Source organism: Lepidochelys olivacea (assembly GCF_965140295.1).
Source record: "Lepidochelys olivacea isolate rLepOli2 genome assembly, chromosome: 3".
NCBI lineage: Eukaryota > Metazoa > Chordata > Testudines > Cheloniidae > Lepidochelys > Lepidochelys olivacea.
This window is the reverse complement of record NC_140413.1, coordinates 67,566,758-67,583,572: the sequence shown is the minus strand read 5'-3', so window position 1 is coordinate 67,583,572 and position 16,815 is coordinate 67,566,758. Positions and strand designations below refer to the sequence as shown.

General features: G+C 43.9%; 1 protein-coding gene across 1 annotated transcript in view; it reads right to left on the bottom strand.

Moving 5' to 3' along the window:
• Positions 1 to 9,024, bottom strand: part of HTR1E (5-hydroxytryptamine receptor 1E) — a 51,436-nt gene extending 42,412 nt beyond the window's left edge. Inside the window, exon 1 of the mRNA XM_084622336.1 lies at positions 8,463 to 9,024. The gene's annotated coding sequence lies outside the window, so the exon portion shown is untranslated. The remainder of the gene's footprint in view (positions 1 to 8,462) is intronic.
• Between the last annotated feature and the right edge of the window lie 7,791 nt (positions 9,025 to 16,815).

The following is a 16,815-nucleotide window of genomic DNA, read 5'->3' as shown; positions in this document are numbered from 1 at the left end:
CAAGCCCATTGTGTAGCAGCAGCTCACACTCTGAATGACTCTTCGACAGTGCAATCTGCTGGTGATGTTACATCAGATGTACGTCTCCTGCAGGATTACAGTGCCAGCCTACAGGGCCTTCAATCATCTGGACTTTATGCAAAAATGCAGGATTTTGTAACCTTTTAAAATATACGTTATACAGTCCTGAGACCTTTGCCAGGTAGCACAGGGTTTCAATTCCATCAATCACAGAACCCATACAGGCTCTGTATTGCATTGCACAGCAGGGCATTATTTGACTTAAGAGCTGGCAATCTGCACAGTGCTGTCCATCACAAGGAGTTTAAAAGGAGTGCCTCGGTGGAATGAATTTTAAGGTAATATGCATTATTCCCATTGGATGGGGTATTCAAAAGTGCTTATTGTCAACCCGACTCTCCTCCCATTGAAACCAATGGTTAATTTCAATAGGAGCAACATAATTTAGCCTCCGTATTTTCATCTGAGTAAGGGGTAGTAGTGTCGTGCCTGGTACTTTGGAGATACCAGAGAAGAGAAGGGCCCGAAAGATCTGTCCGCTCAGTTGCCCGAGACAGAAGAAAAGGCCAGATTTACAAAGATATTTCGATGCCTAGAGCTGCATATGGGTGCCTGTAGGGATTTTCAAAATCACCTAAGTAGTTAAGGTGCCTGACTCTCATTGATTTCAATGGGAGTTAAGTGCCTCTCTCATTTAGGCGCTTTTGAAAAATCACACCAGGCATCTCTGTACAGTGTCCTCAGGCACACACATACCTTTGTAAGTCTGGCCACTAGGTGGAGGCAGCGCACACGAAAAGTCTTGTTTAGTTCCAATGGTCAGTAAGCAAAGAGTAACACCTGCCCTCAGCCCCAGGCGAACAAGGAGCCCAAAGCCCACTGCTGCCAGGATGGGCCACAGAGCCTCAAAGGAGCAAGTAGACTCTACCAGGCTTGGAGAGGAGGGCTGCTCCACGAGAGGGCTACATAAACACCCACTGAGTAAATATAGTTATGCTTACTCACGCTTTGTTTGTTCTATTGGTGTTCTCATCTGCAACGTGCCACTAAAATTCTGCTTTTATTTTATGCCATGAGTGCAGGGGACTGGACTAGATGACCTCTCAAGGTCCCTTCCAGTTCTATGATTCTATGACTATATGAATTTATTTAAAATCACTACAGTTGCATGTGGAGACTGGATTTTCAAAGCCATTTTAGAGATTTAGACACATACATTTTTGTGTCTAAATCCCCTCATCAGCTTTGTAAATCCCAGCTGGAGATTGTTAAACTGGGTACAATGCAGCTTGGAGGATCCGTTAAGGAACTGAACTTGGAGCTCAGAAGAGGCTGAGTCAGAAGCGAAGCAAGGGTTTTAATACCTGACCAAGGGCATCAGCGGTTGTGAGCTCATACCATGAATAAGCTGGCAAGAGCCTGTTTCAGCTTGGGGAAAACCAAATGGCCCAGAAAGTGCTAGGTCTTGTTAAACGTCTAAAGAAGTTTGTGCTAGGATTACAACTCAGATCTTATAAAACCAGCAGGCTTTGCACCTTAGTATACTGAAGATGACAATCTTACACCTTTGGAAATAAAGAGGATGGGCAGTTCAGTATTTAGAACAGTGGCTCTGACCTGAAGCAGAAGCAGTCTTGATGCAGACCCAGTGTTAATTCTTAACTGAAAATGAATTCAATTGCCTGCCGCTATGCTTGCTCCTTAAAGCCCAACACCACTGATTACCCGGCACACTTTGACATGCGCCTCTGACCTGAGGACTTTAAGATGCATTATGATACCTTTTAGCTCTGGAAACATTGTTGCTTTTATTCCAGACTCCCACCAAAAGAGAAAGAGTTGACATGCAGACACTTGAGATTAGTGGAATTGTCGGGTGCTGAAGTCTGTACGGGATATCATTCAGTAACTGACAGCCTGAAATGTTAGAAATCTCGATGCGGCAAGACAATGCTTTTGAAGAGGCCTTTGCTTGTCAGATTAGTATTAAGAAATGATGACATTACTGAACCTTATTAAAAGATGTAATATTGCCAAAGGAGGATAATGGATACGAATGCTGGTACCAAACGGAACATCTGAAAACTGCTCATGAGTTTTTCTGTTAGGAACAAGTCTTCGTTTTGTCACCACTTCAGCACCTGAATGATTTCATTCATCTCTCAAGTGTCTGCCTGTCAGCACTTGTTTCTCTCCTGGTGGGAGTTAGGGGAAACAGCAGCAACAGTTCTAGAGCAAAAACTAGCACAGGAATGGGAGTTAGCATCCACAGGTCCTGGGAATATGTCACAATGGGCTGGCTAATCTGTCATGCTGGGTTTTAAGGAGAGAGTGTGGCCACATGAGGGTGAATTAATTCTATTAATTCCTTATGGATACCAGTTTACAAGGAGTGCTTCCCACTGTTTCAGTGAGGGAGGTTTTGGTTGAATTCCATGATTGTGTCAACAAGCCAGCTATTGACAAGAATTAGTGGAGCACACCTTACTTTGACTGAAGTATCAAGTGCCTTGTAGCTGACGCTGGCCTGAGTGGGCTATTGCCATGTTCACCCATAGCATGAACAACCTGAGCACAGGGAAGGAGCTGCCAGCACTGCTCAGTGACCTAGCAGGGGGTGTCTGGGTAGCTTGGAACCATGGCTTTGTCTCCCCCTGCCCCAGTGAGCAGTGGCAGGTGATTACAGAGCTGTTTTTGGAGAAGTGCCCTCTGCAGCTGGTAGTTGTGCCCCCCACTGCTCCTATGGAGACTTGAAGATGAAGGGATTATTGTGAAGTCCAGGCACCTAAGGTAGCTCAGTAACTGCATGTTTTATAAATATTCCCTTATGCTATGCTCTTAAGTATTTCTTTATGTGGATACAAATCTTCCTTCATCCTACTGCTGACAGCGAGATAGAAAGCTGGATAAACAATTTTCAGAAGAGCGAGCACTTTGGAGAAACTTGTGAAAATGCCTGTTTAAATTCTGCAGTGAATAGCATTGAACTGCTAAGGAGCCAGAAGATGGGGTACAAAGAAATGTGTTTTTAAGGCCTCCCCCCTAAATCTAGTGACAGTTTTGGCTGCTTCTTTGAAATGGCATGGGAATGCCATGAAAGCAGCACTCTTGTGTTCATTCTGATCTCTGCATGGAGGAGTCCTCTATACGTGTACCCTGCCTCCTCTCTGCAGAAGAGTCTGCTAAGGCCCCATCCACTCCTCTTTTCACCCCCTTCACCTCCTGCAGACACCTTTCGGTAAGGTCCAGGCTCCATCAGAAGAAAGGGGTAGAGTCAGGTCAGAGGGAGAGGGCACATGCACCTTGTCCCACCTCCAGCTTCATCACAGATGTTCTTTCAGGTAAAAGGCTGTATTAACTTTTCCACTGAGTTCTCCTCTGGTCCCTCAGAGCTGTCACAGCTAAGGAGGAATTCTTGGCAGCATGGCTCAATGGAACTACACTGCTGGGGGAAAGAGGAGGCTGCCAGCATACAGGTCCTCCAGGTTAATGGCCTTAGCCTCCCATGGATCCCAGGAGAATCTGGCCCTAGCTATTTAGGATTCAATCCTGCATTCCTTGCATATCCCAAATTTCTTCTGAAATCAACTGACTCCTAAAATCCAGTGGCCTTTCCCTATCAGACTATAGCAATTCCGAAGTAAATGAAACTTTGAGCCTATACATTTTCAGGATCACTTTAAAGTTCATGCTGCATTAGTTTACCCTGTGATACATATATAGCCATAATGTACATAGAAACTTTCTTCTCCTCACCAATTACTTAAGATAGTATCTAGTATCTAGCCGAGAATGAAAACTTGTTGCTATAGCTGTACTAGCTAGTAAGGTTCTTCAAAGGCCAATACATAAAACGTGACTTTTTCTTGCACTGACAGCTTATGCACAATCTGCTCAAGATACCCAAAATAAAAATTACTTGCATGATTTGCTTATTGAAGGTAGCACTTATCAATGTAAAATTCATTTTCCAAGAGAACACATATAATAGACTGAAGACAGGCTTTGGTAGCAACATCTGCTTGGGGTTAAATATACACAGCCTTTCTTTAAGAACAGACATCACATGCACACAATATATAATGGTTTTAAGGTGATACCTACAATATCCTTTGGTTTTCCTAGAATAATGCCCATTGGGTGCCTAGCTGCAAAACAAAAGCTCAGATGTGAAATTATGGAAATTCTATTACTGTAAATGCCACCTTTGTATTAAAATCATTGCCTGGCATGGTGCTGCTGAGAAGGCTCTCAGCTACAAGTCTAACTCTGATGGGACTATTTTATCTTGGCACTTAATCTCCTATGAAATAGCTGGTTAGAACATGCATTTCACTAGAAACCACAGGGGAACAGGTAAAATGAAGCTGCACTGCATGTTAAAAAAATGAGATAACACAAACGCATTTTAAACTCTCTTTTTAAGCTTTCTTTACAATAGAGTATAAACTCCAAGGCCACATAATCACAGATGTGCTGGCCCCTCCTTCTTCCTCCACTTACCTTCCTTTCTAGTTCCCTATAAGCTGGAGCACATGCAACCCCCCAGCACTCTGTGAAAAAGCGGGGTTGTGGGCTCCCTGTATTGGATCCCAACATCATGTTGCTCAGTGGAACAAGAAGTGGTTGTGGCCCTCCATGCTCACAGATGTAGGACAAGGAAAGGCACGATTGACTTCACCTGGTCTAAACCATACCACGTCAGTGGAGGTGCACGTGAGGGATGGATATTGGTATATTAATTGTCAGGACATGTAGGTTGTATCAGATCTTTGCAATCTAGGGAAAATGAGCTTGTCAATGAAAGTGTGTGCAACAAGATCTTGAAATCTGAATAGACCTGAAAGAGCTTGGGCCCAAATACATCTGAACTCCCCAAATTATATGAAAAGATGTACAATATATTAAAAAAGCCAAGTTAATAATCTTACCAGTAGATCTATAAAAATAGCCACGTTAGTAAAGCTGTTAGGGAAGATATAATTAGCTATAGATTAGTCCTCTTCCAGTGATACACAAATAATTCAATCTAGCATTCTTAGAGCTGCCTTTAAAGATACACTAATAGTTCACTCCAGTATTTTTAGAGCTGCCAAAAAACGTATTGGCTCCAGTGGACATTCTGAGTGCACAAGCATGCAGGAGCAAACCCAAAATCACATATGGCAGCTGTGACGTGGGTAAGAGGGACGTAGTTGGCCAAATTCACTCTTGGCATAATAAAAATATTTCTTGTTATTAATATACTGCTGTGAATGGACTGAATCCCTGTTCTTTCCCCTGAATCAGTGTCTGAACTTGCTCCCTTCCTGGATTTTGGCTTCATCAGGAATGCAAAAACAATAACACAATATAAACCTCAGCCTAAACCTCCTCCCTGAGCCTGGCTGGCCCTAGGATTTCCATCTGGTACTTCCCCTTCTCCTCCGTGAGAGGATGGAGCTGTGCTTGCCACAATGAGTCAGTCATCAACATTTCAGCAGCTTTATGCAGGTTTCTTCTGGCACGTGTTAACAGGGTGGGACAGCAGAAGACCATCCTGTTACAAGTACCCAAATGTGTGTGTGACACTTACAGACACTAAGAAGATGAGGTCACTGCGTGAAAATGTTGCACACACTAAGGCTAATAGTGAATTTGTCTCAGTGAGTATCTTGACCATTTCCAAGAAAAAGAAGAATATTTTTATACAGATGACATTTCTATATGGCTGAACTGCTTTTATTTCTAACTTGGATTTTTTTTAACTCTATGTGAAATGCTTTAAATTAGATATTTTTTTGTTTTGTTTCAGTCTGCAGCATTTCTGATTTTTAATATCTTGTCAGCTCCCCAAAATGGAGCATCTGGGAAAAGTGGGGTGAAACTTGGAAGGAATCACAGATGTATTCTGGATCCCAGATATATTGTTCATGAGTGGTGAAAAAAGAAGCCAGTGTAATAATGTTCCAATTTTAATTTTAGAGGGGTTTATAGCTTTCTTTTCAGAATCAGAAGATTTAGAAATGAATGTTACATTTTGGACCGGTCAGTTTTGATAGTGTCCCTTTAAAATTAACTGTCAGATATTTAGATTGTTGACATTAACTTATGGCTGGTATTTGTATGTCTATTTTGAAGATTAATTTACAAAATAGGAGATCTACTGGGATAGATCATGCAGGAGACAATTTACTGGCTTTACTTGTTGGCAGCAAGAAATCATATAGTAGTGGGGATGGAGATAATGTTTTCCTCCCCAGGGAGTGGTCAGGAGCATGGTCCTCCACACCCTCATGTGTCCTAAGATCTGCAAGGAAAATCCACAGTGTCTATGTTGATGGCTTGCTGCTTCATGCCAGTTCCTAGGACCTCTGACAGTACTGCTCCATCTGTAGCCAGGCTAGCAATACTGTCCCATGTGTGCCTGGTCTTTAATTTGTCTTTTCAGAGCTTCTGAATGGGTGAAGTAGGAACTAATGCTTATAGGATTAGGATTCAGGCCCTGGTTAGGCAAAGTCCTTATGTGTATGCTCAACTTCAGGCATGTGAGCAGACCTATTGAAGTCAATGGGACTTAAGCATGTGCTTAATGTTAAGCATATACTTAAAATACACGTTGAGGCATGAAGTATTTCCCTGTGGATTTGTCATAGGATGATGTATAGTGTTGCCAGTTCTTATGATTCTTGTGAAACTTGGTGTTTTTCTTAAAGCCCCAGCTCCTGGAGTCATGTGACTACATGATAATCTCAGCTTTCTTTTTTAAAAGTGTCAGAAAAGATTGAAAATGTGAACCTTAAGGGCTCAAAAACCAGAAGGCAAATAAAAAGAAACCAAAATGTACTACCTTTAAAAAAAATCATGATTTTTGGAGCCTGACTCATGATTTGTGAATACAGGATTGGCAATACTGAATGTAAAACAAATTTGTCGCCAGTCCAGACTCTGCCCTATACATCTATGTCCTGCTAAATCCACAGATTCCCCTCTGCCCCATTCTGTGCTACCAGGAAATGATCCCCACAGTGTCTGAGGAAGTGGGGGATGATGCTCGTTTTGGGCCTTCGGACTTAACAGATTTTGGATCATTTTTGCATGTCATTCTTCATCTTCGTATTCCTTCATGGCTCAAGTGGATGATATGGTTCATAAAGTACTTAGAGCAATGGTATCAGTATTTTCACCTGGTGCACATCATTCAGCTATTTCACTTTTGTTGTCTAGGTCCCAGTGCTAGTAGGGATGTGCAATTAAAGGAAAACTGTCACTTATTTTTCAAATCGAATAATCACATCATCTAGGTATAAGAATAGGCAAGCCACCACTTTAAAACAAAATGGAATAAAAACTGCTCAAAGGAAATTGCAATGCAGCCTGCTGGCTAACAATGGACTCATAGTTTGCCCCCTATAGTTTGTGGCCAAAGAAGTATTTTTGCAGCAGCTGAATGGATGCAAAGCTAGAGAATTTCACAGTGGTTTCAAAGGTGCGGCCATTAGCTATGCCATTATTATCCTCTCCTGGCGTTTCTTTCCTGACCCCTTGGTGAGAATAATAAACAAAGCCATTTATACCTCTTGCAGCAAAATTCAATTTTGCAGTATTTTCTGTCTCTTTCCACCTTATATTAATTTTAGCTATTGTCTGGTTTTGTGCCCATTCCAAATACAAGTGTCTCTGTTGTCTCTGAAATCCTATGCATCAACTCTATCAGATAAATATATAGTATGAGTACAGTATAAGAAATGCAGGTGCTAGTTTATTATTCAGATATAGTTATGGGATGTTCTCTTTGTAAATACAGATCCAGCACATTATTTTCATAACTCCTAACAACCTTATATTCAACCAATCCTGTCAAAATCCTCTCAAAATGAAGCAAGGTGATAGTGGCGCTGTTCCAGGGTAATTACCTGAGGCTGACAAACCGTCCTTAACCCAGGTGCCCTTGCGTGTTCTTGCAAGGTAAAAACTGACATGACATTGCACTGCTTCATGGCTGGGTGACTCGGTTAAGAGGACCTCAGTGTCACCCTTGACTTGGAGTGACCCGACTCTTTTTGGTTACGGGTGTTACCAGTTCAGCGTTAGCGAAGTGCCGTCTCCTCGCGCCTCCCATCTCACGGGGCCTCTGACTTTCGAGGTGGGAACAGACAACACCTGTCAGCTCATGGAGCTTCCCTCCCTGCCACTGAGAAGCGTTCGCACTTTCAGTGGCATTTGCTCGGTTGAGTTCTAGGTGCCACACTAATCGCCCCTATCCCGCCTCACCAATCAAAGCCTAAGGCGAAGAACAAAAGGAACTTCGGAGCAAGTGAAATGTCTTATGCTGAAGGCTCCCCGGACAGCCGGCGCGCACCCACGAACACGGCCTGATTACACCGGGCTGTGGCCACTGTGGAAGCCACGGGCTTGTCACAGTAACCTGCTTGACGCTGCCCACGCCGCGTGTTACTCACCTTGGAAAAGCCCAGGCTCGTCAAGGGTCCCGCTGGCTTGAGCCGCGCTGCTTTCATCACAACGCCCCGGGCTGCTTTGCGGCTAAAGTGCCATGTCCTCTCTTTGCTGATTTCAGCTCAAGTCTCTCAAAGGCAGATCCCCCCGCGCAGAACCTCCCAGGGTCTCCTAATTCTGCAGCAGCCCCCGGAGCAGGGCATGCCGCAGCAGCCGCAGCTCCAGCCCAGCCGCGGAGAGAGCTTCCTCCGGCGAGTCAGGTTTCTGGAAGCCTTTCACATCCCCTTGGGAAGGAGCAAGGGGTCCGGGACACACCGTGTACCCCGCTCCCACTCCCTGTCTGAGAAGGGAGGCAGCTGCCAAGGCGGGAGGGGGACAGAGGGGATGGGTGGGCGCGGAAAGGCAAAGAAGCAGGAGGAGGAAAGGGAGAGGTAGCGCAGGTATGTGAGTGCCAGAGAGGAGAGGAGACAGCGAGCTGGGGAGCTGCTGGTCTGACTTCTCTCTCGCTGCTCAGGCTGCCAGGAAAACTCTGCCAGGGAAGCCTGGACCAGCTGCTGCCAGTCCCACCATGGACGCTAGGGGGCACCGCTTGCATGCAGTAGGGGTGGGAGGAGAGCGGCAAGGCCAGTCCCGCTTTCATCGCCGGTGCCTGCACAGAGCGGAGCCGCCCGGGGGCAGGGAATGCAAAGCTCCCGCTTCAATCTTTGAGCAGCGCAGACAGCGAGGGAGATTTTTGGTTGGAGGGGGAGATGAAAGCAGGGTCCTCCCAGGCCCTGCCCCAGCCCCCCGAATTCCATTGCTTAAGTCAGTAACAGCCCAGCGGTGCCCCCACCAACTCCAGTCCCCCTACGCAAACCCATGGTTGAGTGGCAGCTGGATCCTGACCACTTTGGGGCTCCCCTCTCCCCAAATCCACTGCTTCAACGGGGAACGAGTTTAGCCACTCTTATTCCAGCTACGTGATCTGGACACAAATGCATTACCTGGGTCCCGCTAGATGCTGACCTCCCTCCCCCAAATTGGCGTGCCTAAGCCACAGACTGTGTCTCTAGCCATCCCTACTGCCTCTTAGAAACCCGGACCCCCTCCACACAGCAGTACCACAAGAACCCGGACCTGGCATCTGGAGCCTGCCAGATCCTGCCAAATTTGGATCATAAACCGGGACATTGTAAATTGAACTATCAAAATGAGAACAAGTGTTGCTTTTACTAATTAAACAAAACAAACCGAAAACTGGACCTGGACCCATCCTGGAAACTTTGATTTGGCACCTGTATCCTGCTGAATTCAGCTGATTTTTGGCTGCATACGCCCCAGTTTTACCATCTAAACTTGGTATCTATGCAGCTATTCCTAATCCTCCAGGATTTTCATCTAGGTAGGAAATGATATCACTGGCAAAGACAACAGTTCAGTTGGAGGGTTGGTTGAGTGAGTGAAGGGAAATGAGCAAAGACAGGACTCAGAAGTTGTGCTCAGCTGAAGTGAAATCAATGGAAGATGATTTGTATTTGAGAATATGACCCAATATTGTTTTAAAAATGTGTTCTCCTAGCACAGGCTAAACAGGATTTCTAGGGTCAGTGTGTAAACCAGGCTAAAGCACCTAAAAAACCTTGTTAGACCCTTCCTGGACTAGCATCTGCTATAATTTTTTAAAAGGTAGATAGGAAAGATCAGATTAATAAGCACATTAGGTAACATAGCTGTACTTACAATAGATACCAAAATAATAAGTTTTATAAGAAAATAACTTTGTATTCATCTTTGATAAGAATAAAAACTGTATCTGGAACAAAAGTGCCCCTTTACTTTCTAATTGAACCAATGAGTAATGCTTGCTTTGTTTTACTCAGCATATTTTTTGTTCCTGTCCAGTTTTCTAAAAAATCATATGGGGCTATTTTAATTTATTTTACGTCTGTTGTGTTTGTAGTTTGATCAATTTCTTATTACTTTTATGTGTCTAGACATTTTGGCTTACCGTTGCTTACCCAGTGATTTTTCTACCATTCCATTATAGGACCTGTTTCAAGTTGATGTATCTGAATTTGTGATGAAATTATCATGTTTTGATGAATATAAACGATTAAATTGTCAAAGTGTTTTATAACAACACTTTAGGACGATAGTCAGCTCATGGGTACTCATGTGCAGTTCCTATTGAAGTCAATGTGAGCAACATTTATGTAGCGATGGACAGAATTTTTCCTTTGATAAACAGCCCAGGGTTCTACTTGTTCTGTTTCACAACCATAATGTCTGAAATTTAAACATATCTCAGTGGTATACTGCCAAGTGAAGTCAGGGAGAAAGCTGAAACAGTGTTAGGGACATTCTGCTCTTTATATACATAATAATGTTTGGAAATGTCATGCTTATTTCAAACAGAAGCTATGAGACCATAGCCTTCTCTCCAGTGTGAGGGATGGATGGGATGAAACTTGCTCTAATAATAGCCAAATATGGACAGTAAGCATGGAAGGGGTGGGAGAAGGAGTACCTCAGAGAAATCTGTGACAGTTACAGACCGTGGGGATGTCTGGGTCAAACTACGAACTCCATTTTCTTTTGAGAATGCCATTTGGCAATTGGAATCTTCATTGCACCTTCACTTTGCAGTGTAATCTCCATGTGGGTTTAACGTACCCAGGCGGTGGTGAAAGCAAGTTCAATCCAGGCAAGGTCAGTCTCTGCTGGACACTCCCTGCTCCTGCTAGGATTCCAGACACCCCACAGAGGGTAACAGTGAGCTAGCCTGGCTGCTCTAAGGGTCTGTCTACATTGGAGCTTGGAGGTGCAATTCCCAGCTCAAGTAGGCGTATGCACGCTAGCGCTGATTGAGCTAACATGCTAAAAGTAGAAATGTAGCCACAGCTGCAGGAGGGGCTAGCTACCCAAATATGTACTGAGGATTTCAGACAGGATCCTCCTTGGATGGCTAGACCCTCCTGCTCCTTGTACCACCATGGCTACACCGCTGTTTTGAGAGCTTTAGCTCAATCGGAGCTACACCGGGTATGTCTGCTCAAGCTGGAAGTGTAGATGTACCTTTGAAGCTCTGTTCTCAGGGATACAGAACAGAGGCAGTAAGGTTGCAGGTCCCCTTGTGATGGCTTTGGAGGGCCCTGTAATGGTATACGGATACTGTAACTGGGTTCTTGTGGTGCTTACCATATGCCTCTATTGAGTTAATTCAACAGCAGGATTGCTAGGAAATGTGCCCCGGAAGAGAGAGCTGTAGTAGATCCTTATAGACTCTCCTCAGCAAGCAACCTGCGAGAGAATGCAAGAACCATTCACTTTTTGATGCCCTGGCTCAGCCCTCTGCTGGGCCTGCCAGACTAGTTTCCCCTGGTTTGACTTGGTCCTTGTGGGGAGGCAGTAAAAAGGTGCAGGAGGGTTTAAAGAGAGAGACACACTCCCTCCAGGAGTCACACAGGGTTTGGGGCTAAGGAGACCACAGAGCCTGCTGTGGGAATCTGGAGGGAAGCTAGGCCTACTGGGGGTCCCTCTCTGGAGGATGATTAGAATATAGGTAAAACAGAGGTGTGTATGGAGCCGGTTTGTACCCAGCCAATAAAGGACCCACTGCCACACTCAGAGTCTCTTTCCAGGCACAATTTTATTTTCCAAACATGGGCAAGGCACATCAACAGTCCCTCAGCCCACCCTGGGCTATAGCTCCCAGAGGATTCTCCCCTTTTTGCTTTCCTCAGTCCCTCCTGCATCAGGGCCTACTGAATGATTCTTTCTTGCCCTTTTCAGTGAGCACCACTTCATAGGGCTTTCTCCCTGCAGGCCCGTTCCCCACAGCAGCTTTCCACTGCCTCCCCCTCCCAGGGACCTCTAGCCACCTCTCCCTAGGAACTCCCTGCTGCTGCTGCTGCCCCTTCCTTATTGACTGCCTGGCTCTTTATAGCCTCAGGTGCTTCCCTGTCCTCTTAACTGGCCAAACTGGGACACCTGTTCTAGCCCAGGGGAGTTGGACCTGCTTCATGTAAATGGGCGAGCTCTCCTCTGACAGCAAACCTTTTGTTTTAAAATCCTTTTTTCTTCTGCAGTGCTTTGTTACTTTAGTTAAATAAACAATACTTTTGTTTTAAGAAGGCTGCTTTGGGTCACAGTAATGCACCGGTCACAGATTCCCAAAGGGAAGACTTGCAGATATTGAACGCAGTCAGGCCTGAAGGGTAAGAACAGTTGATACACAGGGTCCTGTAGCTTAGGGTGCAGTCTGAGTGTGAGAGAATTGTGGGATTCCACCCTGAGAGGTAAAGGTGTGAGACCTGAGGGAGTGCACCAGAGCCTATAAATGGGGTCAAAGCCAGTGCTACCCCACTGGGGACCCTTAGGAGGAATATTCCACCCCCCTCCTACATACTAAAAAAGTGAATGGGGGGGCCTTTGAGCTGCTTCGGGCCCTAAGCAATAGTCTGCTTATGTCTAGCGCCGGCTCTGTCAGAGATGCAGCTAGCCCTGTGACCATGGCATCCCTAACTGCCTGGGCTCCAAGCCCCAGCCTGAGAACTGGTTCCTTTCTTTCACTGAGCACCTCTTTAAATAAACAACTCACAAATAAGCAAGTATCCAACTCAGATGCCTTTTCTTCCTGTGACACCAAGTGAGAGCTGAGAAGCAAATTCCATTATGCAATTTGTTTTCATTAAACTGGAAAATATTCTTTAGTATTTTTTATATCATTAGCAACATAGCTTATGAGGTTAACAGTCAGTACTTTTCACAGCACTTTCTGTCTTGTCTACTTAGATTGTAAACTTTTGGTGATTAGGAGTGTTTCATATTATGTTCTTTCAGAGTGCATAGCACCTGGGGATCCAGTCTCAGTTGGGGCCTTTACCTCTACCTAAATACAAATAATAATCTATTTAAAAGGTAATATTTATCTAGATGCTCATTAGGATGAGTGAGACAGCTTGTCATAGAATTACATAATACCATCTCTCCCAAGTAGTGATTACTGCATCCTACCCTCTCTCCCAAGTCATATTTCAAGTACAGCTACAATAAACTATTTCAACCCAATTCAGTCTAACTACTTTAGAGGATGGTATGTGGATTCACCCATCATTTACTTATGGAGAGCCTTCAAGCCAAACTTCTCAAAGTGGTGGATGATAAAATATAGTTATAATATAATTTAGAACTTGCCTGATTGTGAAAGAGCAATATTAAGCAAATAAAGTATTCAAGGAAGCATTGTACCCAGACAATGGAATCTCAGTGAAAGGAATAAATATCAAGTCACTCAGAGCTGTACGGGTAAGAGCGTCTCACAGCTATGGTGGAGTGGCTGTCAAGAAAGCATCATTAACCAATTAAGTCTTGTAATTATCCTTTCTTCATTTTAAAGATTAAATTAATTTCAGTTGTTATGAAAGGTGCCGGAAAGACAGCTATAGTTACTGAAATCAGATGTCCATTCTCATCACACGTATACAGAAGAATCATGGAATATTAGGGTTGGAAGAGACCTCAGGAGGTCATCTAGTCCAATCCCCTTCTCAAACAGGAACACCACCAACTAAATCATCCCAGCCAAGGCTTTGTCAAGCCGGTCCTTGAAAACCTCTAAGGATGGAGATTCCACCACCTCCCTAGGTAACCCATTCCAGTGCTTCACCACCCTCCTAGTGAAATAGTGTTTCCGAATATCCAACCTAGACCTCCCCCACTGCAACTTGAGACCATTGCTTCTTGTTCTGTCAGAAGAAGAATGGACCAGTGGTTAAGATGTTAGGCTGGGACATCAGAGACCTGAGTTTGATGCTCTTGCTCTGCCACAGATTTCCTGTGTGATGTTGGACAAGCTGCTCAGTCTGTGCACCTCAGTTTGCTATCTGTAAAATGGGGATAACAGCACTTCCCTACCTCAAATCGTTGTTGTGAGAATGAAGACGTTATTGTGAGGCAGTCAGATACTAGAGTAATGGGAGCCACATGTTAGATGGGCAGTGTTGGCAAATCATTTCTATATAGCCCTAGCAATGTACCCTAACCCTGATCTCGTTTGGTTTCTGTGCATATTCAGTCTTGGCAGAGTGAATTTGTACATGGGTGCTGGACAGCGTGGTGAAGCTGAGGAACCTTCTTTTAGATGCACTGTAAAGTGTTTCTCACTATGAAGGGAAATCTCCTTGTCAGATAAGATTGCTTGGATTCAGGCATTCATTCAGTCTTAGATTACTTGGAGGCCACCACCATGGCAGATCCAGGTCAGATATGAGGGGGATGGAAAATGTGCTGTCTTCTGTACTTGGATTTATGCTAATCTTGTTCACTGAGGTTCCGGAGCTTCAGGCTACAACCTCTGAGTTAGATCCATTTAATTCTCAGCTGGTAAAATCTAGCAAAGAGACAATGGCTCTAGTTTACACACGTGCGCTCTCTCACACACACACACACACACACACACTCTCTTTCTCTTTTTATCTCTATTTTTTCATTGTTCCTTTCCCATCCCACTCCCTTCTTTTGTGTTCATGGTTGCTGCTTCTTCTCCAGCAAGTCATTGTGCCTAAACCCCAACTAGGAGGGACCACTTCCAGGGGCAAGAGGCTAATCTGTTCTCCATACTCATTCAGTCCTTTGACTTTACGAACAAGGGTGCCAAACTATTGTTAAATGTGATGCTCTACTATAAACAGCACTGAGACAACCATATCATATCTATTGAACAGTTTATTTCGGTGGCTAGCACATTGTGGGCACTACTAGAAATAAAAAAAACAGCAATATAGACATAACCTTTAACTGAAAGCCCTAATAGTCCTCATCCAAGTACCAGTCTCCTGACTCATCCAGCCTTCTTTTTTTTTTGTTGGCCTTTATTAATTTCTTAATATATGTTCGCAGATTAACATACTATAGTACAAAGGTCATTCGATTAATCTATGGGAGCCTCCTTGTAACTAATTCCTGTAGTCACTAGCTATTAAAGATTACTAGGTTCCAGTGGAACTTTACTGCATACCAAATAACTCAGTAACTTAGCAACAAAACTGAACCCCTTTACAATTTCCAAGTGAATAAGAGGAACGTTGAGCTAGCAAGTTAAACCAAAATTCTGAAAGAAGAAGGGAGAAAGAGATAATGTACAAAAAAATTCTAGCATTTTCAATGTAATATGCATTTGCACATGATCACGTACATACAGTATGCATGCATACGGTACATATACTATGTGATCTCCAAAGGTTTACTCTCTTACTCAGAATCTTATTCTTCAGCAGTAGGAGATTAACTCAAATATCTACTTCAGGGTATCTTGCACCTTCCCCAGAAGCATCTGGGGTCATCTACAGTCAGACACAGAATACTGAACTAGATGGACCTCGGCTGTCACTCAGTTTGGCAGTTCTTCTGTTCCTGTATAGTCACATCTCTTTAATCAGAATGATCCCAGGATTCAGTTCAGTTTTCTTTGTTAGAAGAAGTTCTCTGTTATCTAATGTAAAAGAATGATCTAGAAACAGTGAACCCTCAGCATTTAATAATTTACTGTCGTCCACTCACTGTTCCACAACCAATTAACAAAACAGCATCCTTCGTTGTATTTGGAGCAGAAGGCACTGGTCATGCTTACTATAGTTAAAGCTGCATGAATGTAAGATTCCAGTATCATATCCAGTATTCACAAGCCCGTGCCTTTCAGAAACGCTCACTTTTGGCTGACGTTTTCCATGTGGAGGTCTCTGACAAAGATGGTTTTATTTTTGAGATATGGGATACTGGGGAAAAAAGAATCAGTTAGTTTTACAGTGGGAAAAGTGTTTTTTTTAAAATGGTGCTATAGCAAAAGCAGCTGAAAGTTGAAAGTTGTCAAGAATGTGGTACTTGATGGGAAGTCGGTGTTCTTGTAAATAGTTTGACACTCTTGATAGATCAGATTGCAACCAACATGGTTAAGTTCTATCCACACATCAGCTTTTTTCACAACACAACAATAGAGGAACAATTAGCAATTATCTTTGATTATGGCTGCACTAGCAACTGTACATGTATTCATGCATAAGGTTGTGCCATAACCTCTCTATTGCCCACATACAAACCCCAGAAGCACATGTCTGAAGGCGAGTAGAAGGTGAATAAGTTAGCATGACAGAGGCGTGTGGGTAAATACATGCCTCAGACTGTGGCATGGCCCTATACCCCTGCTAGTGTGGAGGAGGGCATGGGGCACGTATCTAGTCTCGAGTTTCAGTAGTCCTCCAGTCCTACAATGCATTGAAACCTTTTCTTCCTGACCCTTATCCAATCTATAAAGATCTGCGTCCCTGTATTTCATTGGTAGTAGTGAGCTGAGCTGAGCTAACTGGTTCAGAACAGCTTTCT